The sequence below is a fragment of the Equus przewalskii genome, chromosome 15 (assembly GCF_037783145.1).
Source record: "Equus przewalskii isolate Varuska chromosome 15, EquPr2, whole genome shotgun sequence".
Lineage (NCBI taxonomy): Eukaryota > Metazoa > Chordata > Mammalia > Perissodactyla > Equidae > Equus > Equus przewalskii.
In genome coordinates, this window is record NC_091845.1 from 62,843,337 (window position 1) to 62,869,539 (window position 26,203).

Here is a 26,203-nt window from a genome sequence, read left to right on the forward strand (position 1 = left end):
TTAAATTAGGTCAGTTTCCAAAGAGTCATATTCATGCATATGTAAGTGAAAATATACTTTTGTCCTTGGGGCCTGAATCTGCCAAGTCTTGAGTTCCGGGACTTCCTCAGGACAGTCTTAAGTTTTACATTTCCTTAAGTGCTTTAGTACTGGCTTGGCCCAAATCTCTCTGCTAGCCTGCCAAGTCTCCCTGTCTGTTACACATTTGAAGGCTTCCTTCTGGGGGCTGCTAACTTTTGCTGTCTGACAAATGAATTAACAATAGGACATCATCAGAGTGATTCCTAGATAATTAATGTACATTTGACATTTCAGTGAGTTTATGCACTGAAAGACATTTGCTTTTAATGTACACTCCTATCCTCAGTGTTGCTTGGGATTTTTTTTCAGCTTTTTGGAATAATAATCATGTTTCCTCTCCCAGGCTGAATCAAATTCCGTGTACTTCACTTACCTTTTTTCGCAATTGTTTGTCTCCTTTCCCAACGCGCTCTCATTGATTCTAAACCAGATTATCACTTGCCTCTGAGGCTCCCTGGCTCACTCAATTTTATCCATCTTTTTACTTTCCCCTGACTAGCTTAAGCTGGCACTCTGCACTAGGAATGGTCAGCCGTGCCATGGGGTGGGAGTCATTCCCTCTAGGAAGCTGGAGATCAGAATTCTAAGAGAAAATCATATTACAGGGATAATTTACTTTCTAAGGAATGGTAGAACAAAACACTGTTTTTTTTTTTTATTGAGGTCTTCTGATTCTGTTTATCACCTCATTGGAAAAGAATCCAGGATAAAATGACACAAATTCAACCTAACAAAAACAAAAACTGATGCATTTCCATACTCACCCCCCTTTAATTCACCTATAAACATGTTGTTTTCCAAATAAATGTAGATATTTACGTCCATGGGCCCCAAGCATGGGGCCTGAGATATTATGAGATGTCTCTTTATAACCCTCCTTAGCATCAATTATTTAGTCTTGGCACATCAATCTTTTCATTTCCTGAAAATAAAACATCTCTTGCAAGTCCTTGGAATACACTTGATATAGCAAAGGGGTAGAGAGTGGTGGTTAAAAGCCCAGAATATTGATTCAGACTGCTTGGATTCTAATCCCAGCCGTTATTCACTGCTCTGCTTTAGTTACCTCATCTGTAAAACAGGAACAATGATAGTACACACCTTATAGGATGTTGCAAGGATTGAGAAAGAAAATCTAAAGAGCTTAGAAACATTAGATATTTTATCATTGTAAAATTTATTATGAGAGTTTGTTATGATAAGTGAGAAGTCTATTCTTCACAGCCTGGTACAGTAGCCTAAAGTAATTGATGCCAATTGTTTTTGTCCTCCTAGTATCAAAGAGGCTAGGAGGAAGCAGATCCCTATTAGTGGTGGACCTGGGAAGCCTAGAGAACTGGAAGTCCGTTTACAAGTAATATTTACCTGGTTAAAGACAAAAAGGTGAATCAGGTAATGTATATATTCCTAGAAGTTCAAACTCAGGAGTATATGCAGATCTTTTCTTCTCTTTCCTTACGACGCCAGCTAAGCAGCCAAATCAAAGGCCCAGATAAAAGTGATTTAAAAAGAGAGAGATTCATTTCTCTCTCCTATACCATTCCAATCATAAGAATTCCAGGTCTGACATGGTCATGCTATTCGCTCTCATTATCACAAGCACATTCTAACTGAAGAAGAGAAAAGGACATGGGAAGACACACCCATTGTCCTTGAGGGCATAAACTGAAAGTCAAACTCATCATTTTTGTTCATATACCTTTGGTCAGAATTTAGTTATGTGGCCATACCTATCTGCAAAGGAAGTTGGGAAGTGTCTTTAGCTAGGAGGCCATGTTAAAACCACATCCCATGTAAAATTTAGGGGTTCTTTTACTAAAGGTAGAAGAACGGAAGAAGAATGGATTTGTTTGGACAACTAGTACTATCTTCCACAGCCCACCCTTCTTATGCCTACTGCAGCTTCTTTGTGGATAGAATCACTCCCTTGTCTCCAAAGCCCCTTTACTAGTTGTTGCCTTCAGTTCAAGGTCCAAGGTCTTTGGGTTATATGAAGTACTGTCCTTCAGTTTTAAGTGTGTCCCTTCATTGCCTTGCACCTAAAAACTAAAATATAAGTATTTCACTTCTATCTCTATCCCCACCATGCCCGACATAAAATGATGGAGGATGGAGTGGGCACAGAATATCTATAATAAAAGCTACTGTTCGGAGGAGGTTTGGAATGGAGAACACACAGCAGTTGCTCTGTATAATGATTATTAAATCTTCCTGGGGAACAACTGTGAACATTCTCAGTCTTGCCTACAGACTCAGTTCCTCATTTAGCATATCTAGTAGCTGTTAGTTTGTTTTGGGATCAATTTTCAATGGTTCAGGGCTTCCCTCCTGGAAGTTTTCCCTTGTATTTTATCCTCAGTTCCCACCACTGTAATGAGCATTAGAGAGAATTTCTTTCTTGAAGCCTCTGCAGCCCTGGGCTTGCTGTAGGTGTCAAACAGCCAGACTTTCAAGTTCAGGCTTATACCCTCAAGAACCTGATGGGCTTCTAGTCTGGTTGCCTTCAGTCAATTCTATGTGCCAGAAACATGGCAAAAGATATAATGTAAGTACATATGTTTTTTACATTTGAAAATTTTGCTCCTTTATTTCCTAGCCTCAATCCCATCTCTTTTTCAACTTAATCGAGGGTCAGCGGAATCTTATTGAAATAATGAGCTTGGATGATGCCTTCCACTAGATTCCTAGTAGAACCTGAGACAAGTATTCATGTGAAAATGATTAGTAAGTGTGATCAAGGAAAGCCAATACAGTATTTCCCCCCTTATCTGCAGTTTCACTTTCTGTGGTTTCATTACCAGCATTCAACTGCGGTCTGAAAATATTCAATGGAAAATTCCAGAAATAAACAATTCATAAGTTTTAAAATTGTGCAGTTCTGAGTAATGTGATGAAATCTTACGCCATCCCACTTTGTCCCTCCTGGGATGTGAATCATCCTTTTGTCCAGCATATCCACATGTATACACTGCCGACTCACTAGTCACTTAGTAGCCATCTCAGTTATCAGATCGATTGTCACAATATCACAGTGCTTGTGTTCAAGTAACCCTTATTTTACTTAATAATGCCCCAAAGCACAAGAATAGTGATGTTGGCAATTCAGATATGCCAAAGAGAAGCTGTAATGTGGTTTCTTTAATTGAAAATGCAAAAATTCTTGACTTAATAAGGAAATAAAAAAAATCATATGCTGAGGTTGCTAAGATCTATGGTAACTTTTATGAGAGTAATTGTTATAATTGTTCTATTTTATTATTAATCTCTTACTGTACCTATTTAATAAATTAAACCTTATCATATGTAAGTATAGGGTAAAACATAGTATTTGTAGGATATGGTACTATCCGTGCCCTTAGTTATCCACTGGGGGTCTTGGAACGTATCTCCTCAGATAAAGGAGGGCTACTGTAAAGGTGTAGGAAAGTGGGACCAGATGTTAAGGATGGCAAGCAATGCCAGGGGAGGGTAACAGGGCCTCAGTTGCCCAGGGGAGCTCTGGATATGGTATAGCAGTGGAAGTCAGACCTTTAATGTTATTCTAATCAAGTAACAAGGAAGCTGGAGTATTTATACTTTTTTACCTCATTGTAAAACATTGTCATGGTTTTGGGGCCGTTCCAGGTTAAATGGAGGAATTTACATTTGCAGGCACTGCTTGCTCTCCCAGTTTGAGGCAAAGCAGTTTCAGCAGGCGAAGGGCAGCCTGCCAAAAAAGAGATGCTGGTGTTGGCTATAGGAGAAGCAGTGGTCCAGGAGCTGGTGTGCACTAAAACGGTAAAGGGATCACAGTTAACACTGGTAGAGTACTGACAGTGTCTGCTTGGGATGGGGAGGCAGAATCCTTAATCTGATAATTAACTCAGTGGGAGGAAATGGGTCTCATATACCACTTGGACTGCCTCTGCGGAGGCACCTCTTATAACTAGGATGAGTTAAACTCTTGTCTCTTGCAGTAAATTGATTAAAAAAAAAAAAAACTACAAGAATTAGGCAACTGATACCAACATTTTTAGTTTTCCAACCTGTTTCACCACGGTTACAAAATGCATCTGAGTTCCAAGATATCACAGATGACAATTGAACCAAAAGGTTTGTCCTGAATTCACAAGGTTGCAGTTTTCCAGTCTACAGTGTTTGCATCCTCCCTGTCTATCCACCAGTTCCCAAGCCAAAGCCATTTATTTTAAGCTCTCTTATAGCAGCACCGCAGTTCTAAATATCAAAGTCTAAATTCTTTCTTATATAAGATCGGATAAAAAATGAAGACCAAATTAACAATGGTTTAAAATGATGGGAAAATGAAAGATTTGCCTTGAATCTAACACATTTAATCATTTTTTATTGCATTGAATTAGAGTGTATAAAAGCCAGATGTAATATGTGGGCCTGCATAGATATTTGTTTTGACAAACAACCTGTAAAGGGCATTTTGGAGATAATTGGGGATATTTAGGGAAAATAAGTTTTTTTATTCAATGAGATTAAAATTTTCTGAAGTGGAGGAGTAGAGATGATTGGCTGACAAAGGCAGATTAAAACACACATATAAAATGGAAAAAAAATCCAGAAATATATAAACCACAATTTTAACAATGGTTAGCCCAGGTTGTGAAAATATATTGCTTCTATTTATTTTTTGATTGTCTACATGCTCTAATTTTCTACAGCGTACTTGTGTTATGTAATGTTACTTTATAATATAGCATTTTTCCTGTTATTTACAAATATAAAATTTAGAAAATGTTATGCCGTAAATTTGACAAAAGGTTGCTATATTATTTTAAAAGGGGTTGAAAGTCAACATAACGGAAAACAACCCAATTTTAAACAGATAAATAAAAAATATTAAAATAGTCTGAATCAAAGAAGGTTTAATACTACTTCTACAAAAGAAGCTTTTATCTGTACAAAGATACTTAAGATGTTCACATCCTCTGACACAGTGATTCCACATTTAGAAATTTGTTTTAAGGAGGTTATCAAAGATATAGTGAAAAATTTCTGCATAAAGATGCAGGTGAGCAGAATATACCACCCCAAAATACGCTTCTTTGGCATAAGGATTATTTTGAGGTATTTTTAAGAAACAGCAGATATAGAAAACGCTCTGAAAACCGATAGAAATTACCCTTTTGTAAGAGACATTTACATTTGTAAGGGAAATCTCCATTTGTAAGGCTGTCTCCCTCTCTGTACCAGGAAGAGGAGGAAACATAATAAATCTGCATAATAACCATACCCTCATTTACTGTGCTTTGTCTGATAACCTCTCATAACTGCCCCCCCACACGCCCCTGCCCACCACTCAACATGCTCTTTTTTCTTTAGCTAAGGATGGTATTTAACCTGGTGACTTGGGCCATTTGGGGAAGTTACTCAGTTTTCTTGAGTATCTCCCATGTATATGGGAGGTATACATGTTATTAAACTTCTATTTATTTTTCTCCTGTTAATTTGCCTTTTATTACAGGGGGTGATCTCAGCCAAGAACCTAGAAGGGCAGACGGGAAATTATTTTTCCTTCCCTACAGCTTGATGACCCATGATGGGACCTGCTGAGACACCATGCTCACTCCAGAGCCTGAAGGTGGAATCCTGGAAAATTGGCAGAAGCCAGTGAAGGGTAAGACTTCTTATCAAATTCAGCTCTCCCAGACAAGAAGAGTACAGAAAAAATTTGTATTTTTCCCCCTACAAAGATGTTTACCGTATTATTGTTTATAATAGCAACAAATTGGTAATAACCTAACTTGCTACTGTATGGACTTCTTCAGATAAATGTCTCACCCTATTACACAAACATTAAGTTTTTTGAGAGAGTTATTTTTATTTTTAATTTACAGAATATTAATATTTATCTAGTCCCCCAAATGTAAAAATATAATGCAGTGAAGTCTCCCACTTACCCCATCCTCTATTAGCCCAAATCCCAAATGCCCCACCCAGTCAACTCTACAGATATACTTGTTTATGTTCTAGAGTTTTTAAAGTGCCCACTCAATCATACAAGGATAGACTTCTGTTTTTTGCCTTTTTATACACAATATGTGGCATACTGTTTGTATCATCTTACATGGTGCTTTTATTACTTAATGATATACCTTTAAGTTATTTCCATATAAACACATGAAAAGATTTCTCATTTTTTATTTTTTATTTTTCGTAGATCATAATTCCATTGTATATTTAACCAGGTTCTTATTAATAAACATTTGGCTTATTTTTTATCTTTTGCCATTACATAAAGTGCTGTACAAATAAACTTGTACATACATAATTTTGCACCTGTGTAAATATGTCTGCAGAATAATTCTCGAGAAATGTGATTGTTAGGTAAAAGAGAATAAGCTTTTGAAATGTTAGTAGATATTGCCCATATTTATGTAGGGGATTTATCAATTTATGCTTCCACCAGCAGCATGTAAGAGTGTATTTTTTCCCCATAGCTCACTACTGAAGTGAATTATGAAACTTTTGGATTTCTCACAATTCAGTAAATGAAAATGGTGTCTCAGTGTATCAATTATTTATTGCTGTGTAATTACCCCTCCACAAAGAATACTGACATATTGACTTAAAATAACCGTGATGTATTATTTCTCACCATTCTGTTGGTTGGTTGGGCAGTCCTGCTGGTTTTTCCCAGGTGTATTCATTCGGCTGCATTCAGCTGGGGCTGAGCCTGCTGGAACAGCTCCGAAAGCTGGTCATATCTCTCCATGTGGTCTTTCATCCTCAAGGAGGCCATACTGGGCATTCTCAAGGGTGGCAGCCCCCTTCCAGGAGGTAATCCCAAACATGTATCACATTTTCTGATGTCCTAATCGCAAGGTAAGTCACATGACCCAGCTCAGAGTCAAAAGGGAGGGAACTTCACAAGAGTATTACCACCTGGAGTTGTGATTCATTGAGAGGGCCATTGTGGTAAGTGCACCAAATTCAATATTGTTTTAATTTGCATTCCTTTAATGGGTTTGAAATATTTGAACATTTTTTTCACATATTTAGCTGCACATTTTATTCTATGTTGTATCAAATGTCTAATATGTATTTAGCCAATCTTAATTCTCCATAGTTTCATTGCTCTTTTTCTTTTAGATTTTTAGGAGTTTTCTATATATTAGGGAAATATGTCACTTTCTACAGCATGAGTTACAGACTTTACCTTTTCAAAGACATAATGGCCTCTTTAAAAAATTGGCCTATGGTGACATTGTACTGGTGGATGTTCATTTTGTGTAGGCGTTACTGCTCTTTTCTGAAGAATTTTGTGTGATACTATGGCAGCACCCTTTTCATTACCAATCTTTGCATTAATTGGATTTTTCCAAACTATTTTAGACTTTCCTATGGTGTTTGGTCTCAATTTTAATTGATCCATAGTGGTCTTTTTCTGGTTAATATTCTTCATTTATGTTAGTGTGATGATCTTTTCTGCATTTTTTTTTTATTTGGTGAAGAAGATTGGCCCTGAGCTAACACCTGTTGTCAATCTTCCTCTTCTTTTGCTTGAGGTAGATTGTCCCTGAGCTAACATCTGTGCCAATCCTCCTCTATTTTGTATGTGGGACGCCACCACAGCTTGGCTTCACAAGTGGTGCGTAGGTTTGCACCCAGGATCTGAACCCACAGAACGTGGGATGCTGAAGCAGGGTGCGCAAACTTGACCACTGTGTCACCTGGCCAGCCCCTCTACATTTTTAAAAAGCATCTTTGTGCTGATGCAGTGCCAATTCTCTTTTAATTACTAATTACTAAACTAGGTTGATTTTCAGGTAGTAGTTATTTACTGGAGTTTCCTGGAGTGTGAGGAGATGGCAGGGAGGCTGCCAGAATAGCTGTGCTGACACCACCACTGAAAGCCTTTTTTTTACTTTGCTGCCATGGATTCAGACTGCTTCCTATAAATATGGTTTCTCTGTGAGTCACTGAATCCATGTTGGCAAATAAAAAGTATGGCATTTGTATTTCAAAACAATCCCTCTTCAAAAGGAAATGTATTTTTTTTCCTGGTACTTTCTGATGTCTATTGTTGCTTGGTCCTTTTGCCACTACTGTGCTTAATCTCTTCATCTATTGTTCCTGTATAATTGACTGCTTTCTACGCTGCCTTTCTTAGCCCTCACATATCTTACATCTGCTCCTAGTTTCACTGAAGTAAAGTTTATGGAGATTTTACTTTCATTCCCTTTTTGCACATATTTAGTTTAGGTATGATGTTTATTGCCATAAACATGTTTATAATAGAAATTTTAGTCTTACGAAAATAATTTTGAAAAAAACTCATATAAGTAAGCAACAACCACATTTCTGCAAAATAAAATAGGGAAGACTCACAAAGATAGTTCTGAAAGAGCATAAAGTGAGAAACTAGAGCAAAGAACAAGGGTTTTGGGCATTTTGAGAGCCCTCATCTACTTACTAGTTGATTTATCAGCGACAAATTACTACAACATTCTCAGCTCTTCATTTGTACAATAATACTGATAATGTTTTCTTCAGTGTGTTCTTAGGAGGATTAATATTGTTTTTAGTCATCTAGCCATAGATAACCCTTAATCTGTGTTAGTTCTCTTTTCTGTCACATATTCAAAAATAATTATTTGATACTAGCAGAGTAATAGAACAAGGATTTTGAATAAATAGCTTAAAAATAATCTAATATATAGGAAAAATTAATATATTTTAGAAGGCTGTTAAATTTTATGAAGTAAAGGACTTTTATCTAAATAGTTGGGCAATACTTATTTAAAAAAATGTTGAACCTTACCTCTCACTTAAAATCAAAATATATTATAGTAGTTGATGGTCAGTTTTATGTGTCAGCTTGGCTAGGCTAGGCACCCAGTTGTTTAGTCAAACAACAGTCTAGATATTGCTGTAAAGGTATTTTTTAAACATGTGATTAACATCTTTTCTTTCTTCTTTTCCAGTTTCATGAGAATAGTTGACATACCTCAGCATAGCAGGGGAGCTCTCTACACCCAGTACTGGCTTTACTCTGAATGCAATCAGCTTGAGTATTAATGGGCTACACAGCTCTCAGGTACTCTAGCCTCGTGGAGCCAGGAGATAGTTTCCCCAGTGGGTGCAGCTGTAACTCAGCTTCCTGCCTGGGTGTGGGCAAACCAAGCTCTAGGTCTGGCAAACTCCTCATTTGAGGACCTGAGTCAGGAAGATCTATACCCCAATAAGTTCCCTGGTCAGAGCGTACCACCAACTTGGCTCTACAGATGAGCAAAGCTAGTGGTTGGGATTACTACGTGAGCCTACAGCTATGAACTTTGTCTGCCAAGATCCCTATGCCGGTTCTTGCAAGCCCCTCCTCACTTCTCCATCACAGTCAGATTCCCAGCAGCTGAGCCCTTCAGATTCCCCAGTGATCACCTTTGGGTCAAAACCAGAGTAGGGCTAGTAGTCCCCCTTTGGCTCTCTTTCTCCTCTCTAAGGACCAGAGGCTCAAGGGAGACCTTTCCACGTGGAGCTGTGCTGGCCTGGGGAAGGGGCAATTGGGTCAGCTTGTAGCTGCTTCTCTTTCCCTTCTAATTTAGTGTGTCTTGGTCTGTGTGGTGGAGGGGCGTGCTTCAGCCTCACCCCCATGTCCCAGGATTCCATCAGTGGTATCTTGTCCATGAATAGCTGTTAGTTGTTCTTGTGAGGGACAGTGAAGCCAGGAATGACCTCTGTTTCCATCTTGGTGTTGTCACTCTTGTGATTAACATTTAAATTAATAGACTAAATAAAGTAGATTATCTACCATAATGTCTGTGGGCATCATACAATGAGTTAAAGACCCTGAAACCAAAGCTTGAGGTCCTGAGAGAGGAAGGAATTCTGCCTTCAGACTGTAACCTAGAAATTCTGCCTGAGTTTCCAGCTTTCAGATTTAAGACAGCAATATTGCAGGGGAGGAAAGATAATTTTCCCTCTACCTTTCTAAGTTCTTGGCTGAGATCCCCTCCTGTAATAAAAGACATTAACAGGAGAAAAATAATCAGAAGTTTAATAACATGTATACCTCCTGTATACATGGGAGATAGCCAGGTAACTCCCCAAAATGGCCCAAGCTACCACCTTAAATACCATCTTCAGCTAAAAACGAAAGAAGACGTTGATGGGGGAGCCAGTTATGGGAGGTTATCAGGCACAAAGCACAGTAAGTGATAGTATGATTCTATGTAGATTTAAGTTGCTGTCTTCTCCATCGTTAAGAATTTCTGGAGATTTGGTCATCTTCTTCTTCCTGGTACAGAGAGGGAGACATCCTTACAAATGGAGACTTCCTTTGTAAATGTCTTACAAAAGGGTAACTTATACTCAGTTTTCAGAGCTTTCCTTATGTCTGCTGTTTCTTAAAAATTACCCAATCAAAATAATCCTTATGCCAAAGAGGCATTTTTGGGGGTGGTATATTCTGTTCCTCTTCAGTTCCACCTTTGAAACTTTAAATAAGTTTCATAATCCAGAACCTGAATTGATAGATTGCTCCATATCTCATTGAACCAGTCTCTTGGTCCTGAGAATAGTTCAGTCCATTTAAACAGGTGTGTCTCTCATTTCAGGAGGCAGTGTTGCAGGTGGGCTTTCAAATTTAGGCCCGTACAATGTGAGCAACCAGGTAGTTAATAAGAGGCACTTCTATGGAAACAAAAGAGAAACAAAGGTTAAGTGTTAGAGCAGAGAAGACTATAAACCTAGTTTGAGTCCTGAGGGCAACCAGTCCAGCAGATTTTGAGATGTCAGGCTCAAAACGTCTTCTGCAGTATGAATGTCTCAGATGATATCAGCAGGTCTTCAGATAAGCTTTCTGATGGCCCAAGCAGCAACAGGCATGAGAATTGTTTAAACATGAGCTGTTGTGGCAATTTCTCTGAAGTTTATATCAAGTCATTCCCATTCAGTTTGAAGGCTTTAGGGGAAAAAGGGCAGGTTTTATTTTTAGTGATTCCTAGTCAAAAGGGTGGGAGAAAATTGGAAAAGTCAGTTCGGAGATTCATAACCAGATATTTGAGGAAACTAAAAGAATTCAGGATCCAGTCCAGTTTGCAGATAGAAAACAAAACCACAAAGAGAATTGACAGCACTAGAATCTAATATTTACAAAGGTACAAACATAATTTTTCTCTACCATCACCCCTGTTTCGACCAAAGATAATCACAGTAAAACTAACTTATTTGCAAATTCAGTCTAGTTTCAGAAACCTTGGCCTGGTTATTTGCAAGTGCAGCAAGAATAGCTATCGACCATATAGGCTCTTTTAAATCTGCTTTGCTGGAACTTTTCATAAGGGATCTCTGATTGAGATTTAAAAGCCTCTCAAGGCTAGGAAGCCAAGCCAAGGACTCACCATCAGACTTTACCTGCAATACCTACGGATTTGGGTTAATTCCTAATTCCTCTCTTCTTGAGGTCCCCAAAACTGCCTTACCTAGTAAGGTTGTCAGGAACCCTGTAAGAAGACACCAGGTTGTTTTTCCAAGGGACTTTATTGGCTCCATAAAGTCAACCTTAGTTCCTTAAAGCTCTCTGGTCATATCTGAGTCAGGCACATCATTCTCAAATATGACATCCCAGTCAAAGCTATCATAATATAACCAATGTTTCCAATTGTGCCTTGTTACAAGAAGAACAGATCATTATTGAACTTACGCAAACAACTATATTGCTATAAAAATAAGAATACTCACTAAAAGGTTCTGAATTCTGGAGAAGTCTTGTGGAAAAAGTAATTGTTTCATCTTAGTTCACAAAGATATGCTTTACCAATTGCTGTAAGTCATAGCTTAAGAGAAAGTTTGCTTGAAAAACAAAATATTAGAGAACCAGCAATGTTTTAAACAAAAAGTCATAAAAATTATAATCGCCCTTATCAGTTTATTCAATCTCATGTAATTAATTCTTGTTGATCTTGATCTTTTGTTAGCAGGTTTATGAATCCAGTTTTCCCATTAAAATTCTATAAGTTCTTACCCAGTTCAATTTATGATCTTAAAGTCATCAGAAACCTGTATTCTAGAGTATCAGAATCTTTTCCATGAATCTCTCTGAAGATGAAACATTTTTGCAAAAGCATTAGAATAAAATAATAATGGTCTATAAATGACAAAAGCGCTTAAAAATGGCAATGGTTAAAGATCTGATTAGAGTTCATTACAATTCAGTTGACAAGGAAATTTAGTTATTTTTGTGGCATACAACATTTCAAGATAGTAACTAGAATTATTACTGATAAAATTATACTAGGTCATATCAGAATTTTAGGAATTTCAAACAGTTTCCGGAACATTTATAATAAAATACCTATAAAGATACTATATAAAGAAAGCTTAGTATTACTTCTGATTTGACGGTACTTCCCATGTAATTTAACATATCAAATAAGCCTAGTTAGTTTACTATCTCTCTTTTTGTAAGGAGAGAGAACAAATCTTCTGAGATGTTCTAGGGGCTCTCTGGAAAATCACAAAGTTAATTTGAGGTCAAAAAGACAATTTAGAATTTGATTTTGGGAATTTTGTCAAAAATATCAAAAGTTTTGGACATGACTAAAAAGTATCATGGATCATTATTAAACAATACTTAACTACCCATTTAACCAAAGTGACAATAAAAGATTTCAAAGGCAAACACAAAAGGTTACATGGTTGTGAGCAAAACTTAGCTCTTGATACCAAGACTCAGTTTTCCTAAGTAATCAAAGACTTGATAATAAAGACAACACAAGGCACAGGAAATAATTTTGATAAAATAAAATATTGGCATTCTAGGTAGATTACTTAAAAGGTAAAAACCTTTCATAATCTTTTAAGAGAACAGACCAATAGTCCAAGAAAATTTTATCCTTTCAGCAGATGAAAGAAAATTAAGCTTTGGTTTTCTGTAAGTTCACTATTGATATTAAAGTTTATTTTTAAGATGCTCATAATAAATGCATTTGATTTTAGCAAACTTGATCACACAAGCTAAGATTCTTTCTCTCCCCTCTTCCCAACTTTGTATATACAGTTAATTTCATTTCCTGTAATGAAAATGCATTTCCATATTTCATACCTTTTCTTACTCCAAACACATCCCACTTCCTTTGCATACAGGATTGTTTCCCTTATTATTTATAGTAGTTTTAGTTACATATATTAATTAGAATTATTAACCCTGAAAAACTTTTAGTTGCTAGTGAAAACTAAGAAGTAAGTAATTGTGAGCTGTTACAGCAGCATTCTTTATCTTTGCAAATTTATGAATACATTTCATAATTTCTAGAAACATATGCTTCTTCATAGCACAATCTTTCAGTGTTGCACAGGACATTACTGATAGACACTAGTATCTTTAGTTCCTCTGTAATAAAAAGCCAAAAGTAGATAAAGCTATGTTCAGTAATTTTCAGTATTTTATTTTGATATTATCTAGATAGCCAATGAATTTCCATTATTTAACTTAATAAAGTTTCACGTTTTGAGGGAGATTTGGAAAAGTATTTTTAAGTAGATATACCATAAAACATAGGCAGTGCAGAAAAGTTTACATAAAAACTCTTATCCCACTTTCATCTATCTAAATCCCTTATATCTGACAATTACGTTTAGACTACTCATGAAAACTTCATGAGACATTCGACAAAGTCAGCCATCACCCTGAGCTATTTTTCTTGCTGACAAATTTTTTAACAGAGATAACATGAACTTATTTGACTAGTAAACAAAGATAGAATAAAAGTTGTATGTCTACATTATATTTACTGCTAATAACTCTGAAGATATGCCTGTTTTAATTAAACCAACCAACTTAAACAAAGTTTATTCACCAAAGATTATCTCTGATCATGTTAACTGGAAAAACATTTGGGTCAGTTTCTATATTTCTGAGCATAGAAATACTTAATTTGATAAGTGCTTATTTTTAAGTCAATTAAAGACCTCTTTTACAAATTAGTTTCGACAATACCATGTGGAGGTAGAAAAATATCTCACATACTTAACGTACATATATGGACATACACAAACATATAGACAGACATGGAGACATTATCATGATCATTCTAAAATTTTAGCCATGAATCAGGTACAATAATATAAAACTCACTAGTTTATAAGTAACAGTTGAATCCAAATTGTGTCTCTGGTAGTTTCCCCACTCAGAAGGCTAAAGCTTTTTTCTAATATTTGTGGAGAAGATACTTAAGATTTTTCATTAGCTCAATTTCCAAATAGCTCTTTTTTTCTGATAAGAATCATTTCCCTAAAATTTGCATTTGAAAGAAATGTCTCCTAGATCTTAGAAAGATAGGGTAGAAAATTTATACCACAAAGGAACAGAGAAAGTATCCAAGTTTTCTCCAAGGAGTTTTCAGGGTATATTTGCCTATTATTAGAGGTCTAGAGTAATTACTAGTTAAATTTTTTCTTAAGTGCAGCACAATTCTATTTCCAATGTCCTGATCCTTTACAATGTCTACAAGCATTGAGAGGAATAGGGAGAATTTAGGATCGGTAAAATGATGGGTGGGCTTTGAATTACTTCTAGGGTCACGTTTCTGATTTTGTAAAGATTTGTAAGACAAAGACAGTTGCTTTGAATTCCTCAAATAATTGAATTGTAGCCTGAATGATATCAAGGGACTGACTTGCCCATCCAACTACATTATCCTCAATTTGCTTCTTCATATCAAGGAGAAGACTTCCAGCTAAAATGAAAGTCAAAAGATTTCTGTGTTCTAGAGCTTCAAGATTTAATGCAGCATGGTTCCATGGAGTATTTTGAATTGAAAGGAGGCTTTTGAATGCTCTCCTTTTTTTGAGTGCACAATTCAACCTAAGACCCATTCACCTTATGGAGAAAAAGTCTCTACTATTGCTTCTGTCATCCCCTGAATGAACACTAGCCTTCAGTCATTCCATTTCCTGGTCATTTGTAGGATGGCCTGGGAGAAATTCTAGTCATCTGTTTCCTTTGTGAGGGAGTTCTCCCCAGGGAGCCATCTGGCTTGTGTGATAACTACAGTATGATCATGGGTGCGAAGAACACTCCTTAGCAGCCAATCCAGGTCCCTGTGAGTGGGGTTGTGAATAGCCATTCCGACTCTTCTCTAAATTTGATAGGATTTTCTCTAAGTAGCAGCAAAAAGGGCTTTCTAATTTCATCTTGTTAAGGGAGTCCCTAAGGCTAGCCTCCATACTCCTCTGTGTCTATTTTTCAAATTATATTTTCTATAGGTACCCATAAAGAAGTTGTTTAGGATGAGAGCTCTCTAAAAATTTTTTTCAAATATAAAAGTATTTCCAACTCAAAGGATCTACCATCTTGCCATTGATGAGTAGGATCTTATGTTAATCTCAGTAGTGACTCAAACCAATAAAATAAGCCTTTTTATGACTTAACCATGGACACAAGAGGCACCCCAAAAGAGGGTGCAAAAGATGCAGCTCTCACAAAATCCAGAAAGTTCACTCGCAGAGTTAATACAAAAAAGTAAAGACCTTTATCATCACAGGCAGTCGGAATGGTATAGTGAAAACAGTGTCTCCAGTTTCCCACAAGAATATTAGACGCCTCCAGTCACATACCCACTAATCTGTGACACTGGGAAGGCACTGCTGGAATGGGACTTTTCCAGCACTAACAAGACAATGAAGGTAGAGACCACAGAGGACCCTTATGAACTGTGACTCCATATGATGAACTTCCCTGAGAGCTGGCATGATGGGACAAAGAGAATGCTGCTTCCTGGATCCACAGCCTGTTTGGCTGTCTGCCAGGTGCCTGCTGACACATGCATGTTCCAGCTGGCAGAGACCAGAGAGAATGTTCTCAATGGTCACAAAGCCAAGCTTTCAATACACAGAACAAGATGAAAGGAAAACCTCATCATTCCTATGATTCTTCTCCTTATGACAAATGACACAAAAGACAGAGACAAAAGAAAACAATGGACATCTCTGGGAGAAAAAAAGATCAACAGAAAAAGTACTCAGAACCAGACTTCAGCAGAGTAGCTATACCCAAGAAATGATTTCACATAAATATTTTCTCCTGCTAATCTGAATTTGGAAAGAAAGGAGGAAAATTAAAACTTTACCTTCCTCTCTTGACTGGACACTACAGGGTGAGACATTTGAAGAGCTGACTTTGGTAAGATTTCTTACCCTTTACTGGCTTCTGCCAGTTTGCCATGATTCCACCTGCAGGTTAGAGAGTGAGTTTGTGGTCTCAGCAGGTGCCATCATGGGTCACCGAACTGTAGGGGAGGAAAAATAATTTTCCCTCTACCCTTCTATGTTCTTGGCTGAGACCTCTCTGTAATAAACAGAAGATTAACAGGAGAAAAACAAACAAAAGTTTAATAACCTGTATACTTCCCATATACATGGTAGATACCCAGGAAAACTGAGTAACTCCTCAAAATGGCCCAAGCTACCACCTTAAATATTATCTTCAGCTAAAAACAAAAGAAGATGTTGGTGGGGGAGTCAGTTATGGGAGCTTATCAGGCACAAAGCACAGTAAATGATGGTATGAACGTTATGCAGATTTAAGTCACTGCCTTCTCCATTGATAAGAGTTCCTATAGATTTGGTCTTCCTCCTCTTCCTGGTAAAGAGAGGGTGACACCCTTAAAAATGGAGATTTCCTTTATAAACGTAAATATCTCTTACAACGTGGTCACTTCTAGTTGGTTTCCAGAGCTTTTCCTATGTCTATGCTTCCTTGAAAATAACAGCTCAAAATAATCCTCATGACAAAGAAGCATATTTAGGTATGGTATATTCTGCTCTCCTTCAATATCAAATCTTGCCAAAATTTCCAGCCTGCTGGTCAGATGCCCTGAGGATTTTGAACTTGCCATCACCCACAAGTGCATGAGCCAATTGCTTAGAATCTCTCTCTCCCTCTTGATATGTGTGTTTGTTTACACATATATAAATATATATAAATATAAAAATAAATATATACATCCTGTTGATTCTGTTTCTCTGGAGAACTCTGACTAATACAGATGGAAATTCAAATATATATAAAAAGATCAGTCCAAAGTAGGAACTTCATCATTGAAAAATATACAATTTAGGAAGCAGGTATATAAGGGAAAATGGGGGTGACTATTTATAATAACCATATACAAATTTAAAAAATATATAGACACATTTGACTTCTTAGAAGTTGAAAGTATTTCTAATTCCCTTAATTTCCCACACAAAGGCAATAAACAGGCAAAATCTAACTGAAACATAATTACTATAAATATGACAAACAAAAAACAATATTATGTAAAATATTTGTAATATTAATAAGAAAAACATGAAGCTTTCAATTAGTGAAAGATATCTGTGTTAAAAAGTAAGTACTAGTCACTAGGAAAACATTGAATAAAAATTAGAAAATCTAATGATAAAGGAACAGATCAAAACGATTAGATATTTTCTGTTAAATAAAGATTAAATAACAATGATAATATTGTTAATCTTAGCCTGTGTGTGATGAAATAGGAATTATGGTATCATTGAAAATTGGAATGACTTTTTATTTATAATTTAATGGCCTATAGCTTTTATTCTTTAGCAATTGGACAATGTATAGCAATTGGTATAAAATTGTTTTTATCTTCCAATCCTGTGGTAAAACTTCTGGACCCTCTTCTAAGTAGATAATTCAAAATATAGAGAAATATCATTTTGGAAAACTTGATTTCCGTGTTGTAATAATGAAAAATTCAAAACTATAAATGTTTCATTACGGGGGAATAATTAATTATGGTACCATCATCTATTGGGACATAATATAGAAATTAAAACTATAACTATTAAGATATATAATTCAAGAATATCCAATTTTTACATTAGAAATTAAAAAAAGAGGTAAATGTTTACTATGGTCTTATTGTCATTCATATAAAACACATGACAAAAACCTGGGGAAAATAATTTTAAACTGATAATGTTAGTGGTGGCAAGACATTCAGATGAGCTTGGATAATTTTTACTTTGTCTCTACTTTCGAAATTTTTTGTACAGTGATTATATTCATTTTTTTCTTTTTAAAATCATAATTTAAATGTAAACATATGCAATTTTCTCCCGACACATTTTTCTTTAACAGTTTCTGTTTAATGTCCAGCCATTTTAATTAAGTTCTATATTTGTGAAAATTATGGTAAAATAATTATCTCATTTTCAGTAAAAAACTTCTCTAATTTATGTTTACTCTTTAGTACACAGAGCCATAATCAAGCCACTTCAAAAGAATCACCAAAAAAACCACGTTAAAGTTGTATCTGTAGATAAAATATAAACAAAAAACTGGCAGAGTGTTTCAAACAATTATGCATTCAAAAAGTTAATGAAATATATACTGTATGATCGAGTACACAGATAGCAAAGGTAATTTCATTCATGCATCTAACCTTGAATTTATTCCAATCTATCTTTTAGAAAGTTTGCAATGTAAGCATATACTTATTAACCTCCCTTGGGGTGTTGGTGTTTCCTAAGTGAACAACTTTCGTAGTCAATTAATGAAGAAGAGAGAAAGTCTGGACCAAGGTCAGAAATGTATGAATCTCCATAGTACAACCTGGGTGGAAGCAGCTGAGGAATTAATTATACCGGAATTTGAGGAGAAGACAAAGGTCAATCACTATTTCAGTTACTTAACCTCAGAGAATTACCTCTGTCTGAGATAATTCTGGAAACTCATTAAAAGACCTAGTGGATTAGTCTCTCTCTGAAACTTAGGCTGGAAATAAAGGACTAACAAGCAGAAGCTGTGACATGGCAAACCCTAATTAAAGGAATTGTTTCTATGATGGGAACTAGAGAATTGATTTTGAAACAGCTTGGTCTTAAACACAAGGAGGTGATGAAGTGTTTTTTTCTCTCCTAACTGGAGAACTAGCAGATCATATTCTGGGAAGCTTCCTAAGTCTCTAACAGGAGTGGATGCTAGGATCATAATACACCTTTCCTTTTGTGAAATCGATGAGCTGAAAAGGAAATAGAACGTATGGTGCTCCTTATTACAGGCACTATATTAAGCTGAAACCTCAGTATAATTTATGCATATATACAGGCATACCTCAGAGATATTATCGGTTCAGTCCCAGACCACCACAATAAAGTGAATATCTCAATAAAGTGAGCCACAGGAATCTTCTGATTCCCCACTGTGTATAAAAGTTACATTTACACTATATTGTAGTCTATTAAGTACGCAATAGCAGTATGTCTAAACAAACAATGTCCATACCTTAATTAAAAAATATTTTATTGCTAAAAAATGCTAACCATCATCTGAGCCTTCAGCCAGTTTTAATCTTTCTGCTGATGGAGAGTCTTATAACAAATGCAGTATCTGTGAAGCACAATAAAGCAAAGCGCAATAAAACAAGGTATGTTTGTATATAAAATTTGGTTAAGTATAGGTTGCTTAATAATCCCCATTCAAGAGGTAGAACCAGTGATCATGAACTCTAGGATTAATCTCCTTTCTTTACTCAGAAATAAAACTAAAGTCCAAAACTTCCGTAATTTTTCCAGACAAAATACTAAGTAACTGTGTAATGTAGAACCAGAACCAGTTCTAGTTGTACCCCTCCCAGCATTTAACCGCGCACACTGACACCACCCTCCCGCCCACCCCCATACATATTACCATATTATTAAGAAACTTGTTGATCATAATGACATCTCATGAAAAGAATGTTGTATGGAATAGATGCCAAGTATACAATCACTAGAAGCCTTTTCAGTGTTATTGACAAGATATAGTTATATATTTGCCAAAAATTTTGAGATGGCCACATGTCTGTCTTGGGTCCACTTGCAATGACTAAGGGAGCAAAGTCAAACAGTGTAGACATGTTTTCTGGATAGCCGGGGGTCATTCCTAGAGCAGGAGTCTCTCTAATGGTGACATTTATGCTGAGAGTTGCTACTTCTGTTCTAGAAGACAAATATGTGGATAGAGAGAAAGTAAAAAAGGAAGACACTATGAAATGAGAGGGACATTTCATGGGCAGTGTTTATGGGGTAGCAAAAGGAAGGCGATAGTGAACAGATGATCAAAGCTAATACTGCAAATTTGTGTTTAAGTGCAATAAATAGAAAAGTAGGAAGGAACTAGATTGTGAAAAGTATGGAATATCTAAACCATAATTTAAACTTATTTATTTGACTATAGACAATAGAAATTAATCGTTCTGAAAGAGAGAAAGCCAAAAAAAAAACTTTAGTTAGAAGAAATGTTGCAATTCTAAAGTTCTCGGGCGACATTGATCCTTTCATACAGTAGAACACACTTTGAGAATCACTGGGCTAGGCAAAGTAGAAAAATTAGGCGCCTCCTGCAAAATACAGTTAACTTCTGAATTACAGTGGTAACCGTGGAAAATTTTTTAAAAGGATGAACATAAGGAATGTTAAAGAAGTTATACATCTTATCCAAAATTTATATTGTTTTGGGGCTAACTGCAGAAGAGTGAAGTCTCTTGACGGTAGATGTTTTGAGCCTAGATGACGGTGGATGTTCTTTCTCTCTTTTTGACTTAGTGACTTCTATATGTCTTTGTTTTCTTTCCATTTATAGAAACTCATTTTCTTGTCTCTAGTCTTCTCTCGTGGCTTCAACCTATGTAAACCATTGATATTAGATGAATCATCTTTCTAAACCACAATGACATCATCATGTCAGGCTTATCCCATACTTGTTCAAGATTGCTTGTTGTCAGAAACAACCAAATATATCTTGTTGGCCATACTCTCCTAACTGCATTTCTTGCCTCTTTTACCTTTAATATCTTATACCTAGCAAGGGTACTATGGAAAAATAGTCACCTCTGCAGAAGATTGAGAATCCTGGGCCTCCTATGCTTTCTGCCAGAAATTGAGAGCTGGCTGCTGCCTATGCTTGAAGTAGTGCAGAGGCAGAAGACTCTAGTTTCTCCTGAACAGGCATTGATTTCTCAACATGGGAGTGTCAGTCCTCCTTTGTTCAGCCACTCTTGATACCTGAAATTGCACGGGTTTTCCATCATTAATTATAATCATGGCTATCTACAATGTGAACTCCTTGGATTAGAAGGTTGGAGTTGGTGAGCTCCGATGAGGGTTAACGGCTGAGTCCAGAGAAGTCACTCAAGATGCAATCTTAACACTGGATTGAATACAACGGTGCTTTTCAAGCAGAGAAGCTCCAGCTATAGCGAAAGTCTTATCTTGCTAAATGGTAGGTAGTCCTCTAAGGAAGTATCCTCTTGCCCTCTGATTATGATGTGCCCTTCCATGTGTGTGGAACCACAAATTACAGACCCCATCTCTAGTTCCTAGCTCTACAAATGATTTGTGGAGGACAGGATCCTTTCTTGTAGAAGGATGAGCATCATTCTGCAATCAAACACAGACACAGATTGTACCTCAACTCAAAGAGTTAGAAGGCTTTTTCGTCCCCTGCAAGGATATACTCCAGAATTCCCCATATGCTGTCTTTATCAAAATTAACCCAATAAAAGCTTCCAGGTTGGTGGGCACACAGAAATTTCGGGAGAGTGGCCCAATTGGAGAGAGCGTGGAAGCTCTGTGCTCTTTGCCATATGCATCTCTTCCATCTGGCTATTCCTAAGTTATACCTCATTATAATAAACCAGTGATCTAGCTTCTAAATAAAAATATTATGTAGGAGTGACATCACCCAAATGGCCACATAAGTTGTTCCTGACCTCTCTCCCTCACAAGAACAGCTAACAACTATTCGTAAACAAGATACCACTGAGAGAATCCTAGAACATGGAGGTGAGCTGAAGCACCACCTGCACTCCAGAGACCAAGACAGACTGTATTAGAAGGGTAAGAGAAGCGGCCACACTGACGACATTGCCCCTCCCTTAGGCTAATACAGCACCATGCAGAGAGGCCTCCCATGAGCCTCCAGTTCCTCCAGTGGAAAAAGAGAACATGGGGGTGGGGGAAGCAATCAGCCCCCCCAGCATTGTGGGTCACTTTGTGGGAGCCCTTGCTCCGATCTCAACCCATAGGGATTGCAGAGGAATCTGAAGGGCTCAACTGCTGGGAATCTGTGATGGAAAAGGTGGAAGAGGCTTGCAACAACCAGTACATGGATCTTGGCAGACCAAGTTCATACCTGCAGTGCCCAGTAGTAATCCCAATTAGTGGCTTTGCTCATCTGTGGAACAAAGTTGGTTGGTGCACACTGACCAGAGAACTCATTGGGGTAGAGATCTGTCTGATTGGGATCCTAAAATGAGGAGTTTTGCCTGTTTCCCATACCCCGGCAAGGAGCTATTCATAGCAGCACCCACTGGGGAGATTGTCTCCCAGCTCTATCTTGGCCAGAGGCACTGGTGAGAGCACCAGGTAGATGTGTAACCAGCAATGCTTGAGCTGAGAGGTAGGTAGGCAGAGCTGATTGCTCCCAGACAAAACCCTGGAGGGTTCCCCTACTATATCCAGGCAGGAGGATTAATTTATAGCTAAAGCTGAGGGTAGCTCCTGGCCCCTTCCAATCAGAAAACCTGCTTGAAAAAAATTGGAAATTGCCTGGTGTGGCCCCTCCCTATCCCACCCAGCCAAGAAAGCTGAAATATAGCCCATTCACTATGACTCCCAGGCCCCTTCTGACCAGAAGGGCTGGTGAGAACACCTGAAAACTGTGTAATAAGCAAAGCCTGAGCCAAGAGGCAGGCAGGTGGAGCTAATCACCTCCAGAGCAAAGTCAGTATCAGTCAGGGAGCATTCCCCTGATAAAACCAGGCAGGGGGATTAATTAATAGCTAAGGCTGAAGGTAGCTCTGAACCCTCCCCACTGAAGCCTGCTTGGGAAGAAGTTGGGGGAGGCCTGAAGCGGCCCCTCCCCATCCTACCTAGGCAAAGAAACTGTGACATAGCCCCACCCACTGTGGCAATTGCCTCCCCACCCCATCTGATTGGAAGGTCTGGTGAGAATACCTGGAAGCTGCATAAGCCAGCAACACTAGACCCAAAGAATAAGCAGGCAGAGCCAAGCCGGTAGCCTTGTTTGGCCAGGGAACTTGGTGCATGGTTCAGTTTGAGTTAAGACAACAAAGTGCTTTACTGGCTTAAGAGTTGCTTCTCCCCCTGCACGCAGGCAGGGAAACTAACTCCTATCCCTGCTCATTGCTAAATACAGCCTTCAGCCTGCCCAACTGGGGAACCTAACTGAACACATGGTAAGCTTCATAGCGCATCCAATGGCCCTGCTTACAGTGGCACTTAAACAGAGAGCACAGCTCATGGCTTTTCCTGTATGAACAGCAAAACCACTGGCCTCATCTGAGCAGGACATTCAGCACACAATCTTGCCTAATTTGGGTCCCCACAAGAAAAACCTTACAGGCCCTGGGTCCTGTCCCACTGCACTCCCAGCGCAAGGAAGCTAATTCATACCCACATCTACTACTGAATAGAGACTCAGTCCTGACCACCTAGTATGTCTGCCCAGAGAATCCAGGCAATGGTGGAGCTCATCCCACAGTCTTAATTGGGTAGGGAACCAATCCAGTGGTCTTATCCAACTGTCCTCAGCGAATGGCACACACCCACATCCCCAACCTCAGAGCCCAAACAGTTGCCTCACCCAAAAAGAGACCATAATAGCAAGCCCCATCTATCCAATCACACTACCAGCACACACACCCAGAAACCAAAACTGAGCTGATGATTGAAGAACTGTCAGTCAAAGTGAACCTACAAAGTCTGAAAGAGGTGATCACTTACAGAAATACATAGATACCAATATAAGGAATCAAAGATCATGAAAAATCAGGTAAATATGACACCACCAAAGGAAACTAATAGAGCTCCATTAACTGACCCTAAAGAAATGGAGATCTATGAACTGTCAGACAATATATTCAGAATAATCCTCTTAAGGAAGTTTTGGGAACTACAAGAACACACAGACGGACAACCAAACAAAATTAGGAAGACAATGCATGAACAAAATAAGAAATTCCAATAATAAATGGAAACCATCAAAAAAATCTAAACAAAGAAATACTAGAGTTGGAAAATACAAGAACTGAGCTGAAGAATTCAATAGAGAGTTTCAAAATCAGACTTGACCATGCAGAAGAAAGAATCAGCAACCTGGAGGATAAAGCATTTGAAATTATCCAGTCAGAGGAGCAAAAAGAAAAAAGAATGAAAAAGAGTGAAAGAAGCCTAAGAGACTTATGGAACACAAAGGAAAGAAACAATATTTGCATTATGGGAATTCCGGAAGAGAAAAAGGGACAGGAAGTAGATTTAAAGCAACAATGGCTGAAAACTTCTTGAACCTGGGAAAAGAAATGGACATCTACATCCCTGAGGTCCAAAGGACCCCAAGTGCTTTGAACCTGAATAGGAGTACACCAAGACACATCAAAATTAAATTGTCAAAAGTCAAAGACAAAGAATTTTTAAAGCAGCAAGAGAAAAAAGAGAAGTTACATACAAGAGAACCCAATAAGACAATTCGTATATTTTTCAACAGAAACTTTTCAGGCCAGGTGAGAATGGGGTGACATATTCAAAGAAAAAACATTTTCAATCAAGAATTCTGTACCTGGCAAAGCAGACTTAAGAAATGAAGGAAGGATAAAGACTTTCCCGAACAAACAAAAGCTGAGGGAGTTCATTTCCACTAGACCTACCTTACAAGAAATGCCAGAGGAAGTTCTTTGAGTGGAATTAAAAGGACACTAATTAACATCATAAAAACATTAAATGGTAGCATAAAACTCACTGCTAGTTGTAGATGCCACTTCACAATAGGGGCACATTCTGAGAAATATGTTGCTAGGCAATTTCGTCCTTGTGTGAACATCATAGAGTGTACTGAAGGGGAACAGAATTTGTCACCCAAAGACATATTTCTTCAACAGGAGGATTATTTTAGCCTGTTTATTTTTAAGAAACAAAAGACTCAATTCTTTTCTTGTTACTAACCCCTTAACTGCCTAAAAGAATTCAGATAAAAAAATTTGTCTCATGAAGCAAGCTATCACCTTAACATAACGTAAATTAGGTGGTAGACAGAGAGAAACCTAGAAAAGCCTGTTTGTTGGGCTGCCAGATATGTTCTTCGGTTTATGTGTGGCCAAAGACTTGTTTTTTAAATGTTTGCTCCTTTTCACCAACCTGTGAATTGCCTTCCTTCCCATTGAAGTCCCTGGCTCTCCCCACCCCCAATATTTTATTTTGCCTTTAGCTGAGGATGGTATTTAAGGTGAGGGCTTTGGCCATTTTTGTGAGTTACTCAGTTTTCCTGAGTTTTTCCTGTGTATACATGTTATTAAACTTTTGTTTGTTTCTCTCCTGTTAATCTGCATCATGTCAATTTAATTCTTAGGCCAGCCAGAAGAACTTATAAGAGTAGAGAAAAATTTCTTCCTTCTCTACAGTACTTACACAAAGCTAAATGGTAAACCCTACTGAACACCTAGGCTATATGGTACTAATCAGACCACCATTGTATATGTGGTCCATCACAGACTGAAACATTATGTGGTGCATGACTGTATAGCCAAAGTTAGATTCTGTAATACAGTAATGGTGGTGCATAATTACTTAGAATTCTAGTTTAAAAGTTAACCATAAAAATAACCATAGTAAAAATAACCATAACTGAAATAGTCTGTTATTATTTAAAAATATTTACAAACATGTAAATTGTAACACTAATAACCTAAAATGTGGGGTGAGGGGGAGAAGTAAAAGTATAAAGTTTAGGAATTCTATTGAAGTTAAGTTGTTATTAGTTTAAACTAGTGTGCTACAATTCTAAGATATTTTATGTAAGCCTCATAGTAACGACAAGGGAAAAACCTGTAGCAGTCACGCAAAAGAACATGACAAATAGGTTCAAAGCATACTGATATCAAAAGTCATTAAAACACACAAAAAGACAGTAGGATAAGAAACAAGGAACAATAGACCTAGAAAACAGTTAACAAATGGCAATAGTAAGTCCTTACCTATCAGTAATTACTTAAACTTTTGCTTATCTTATCAAAAGATGTAGAATGGGCCTTGTAATTATAACATCTCAGGGAAATTGTTTTTGTGGCCCAGTAACAACTCAGCTTTCTTTGTAATTGCCTGAGGAATA

The 26,203-nt window shown here is 37.4% G+C and overlaps 1 long non-coding RNA gene across 1 annotated transcript; it reads right to left on the minus strand.

The window, feature by feature from the left end:
* Positions 1-18,081: 18,081 nt before the first annotated feature.
* On the minus strand, positions 18,082-24,852 carry LOC139076048 (uncharacterized). The gene is made up of 3 exons (XR_011527279.1): positions 24,747-24,852; positions 20,911-21,084; positions 18,082-20,704 (listed from the first exon to the last, which is right to left on the minus strand). It is a non-coding gene; the product is annotated as an uncharacterized lncRNA (long non-coding RNA).
* Positions 24,853-26,203: the final 1,351 nt, after the last annotated feature.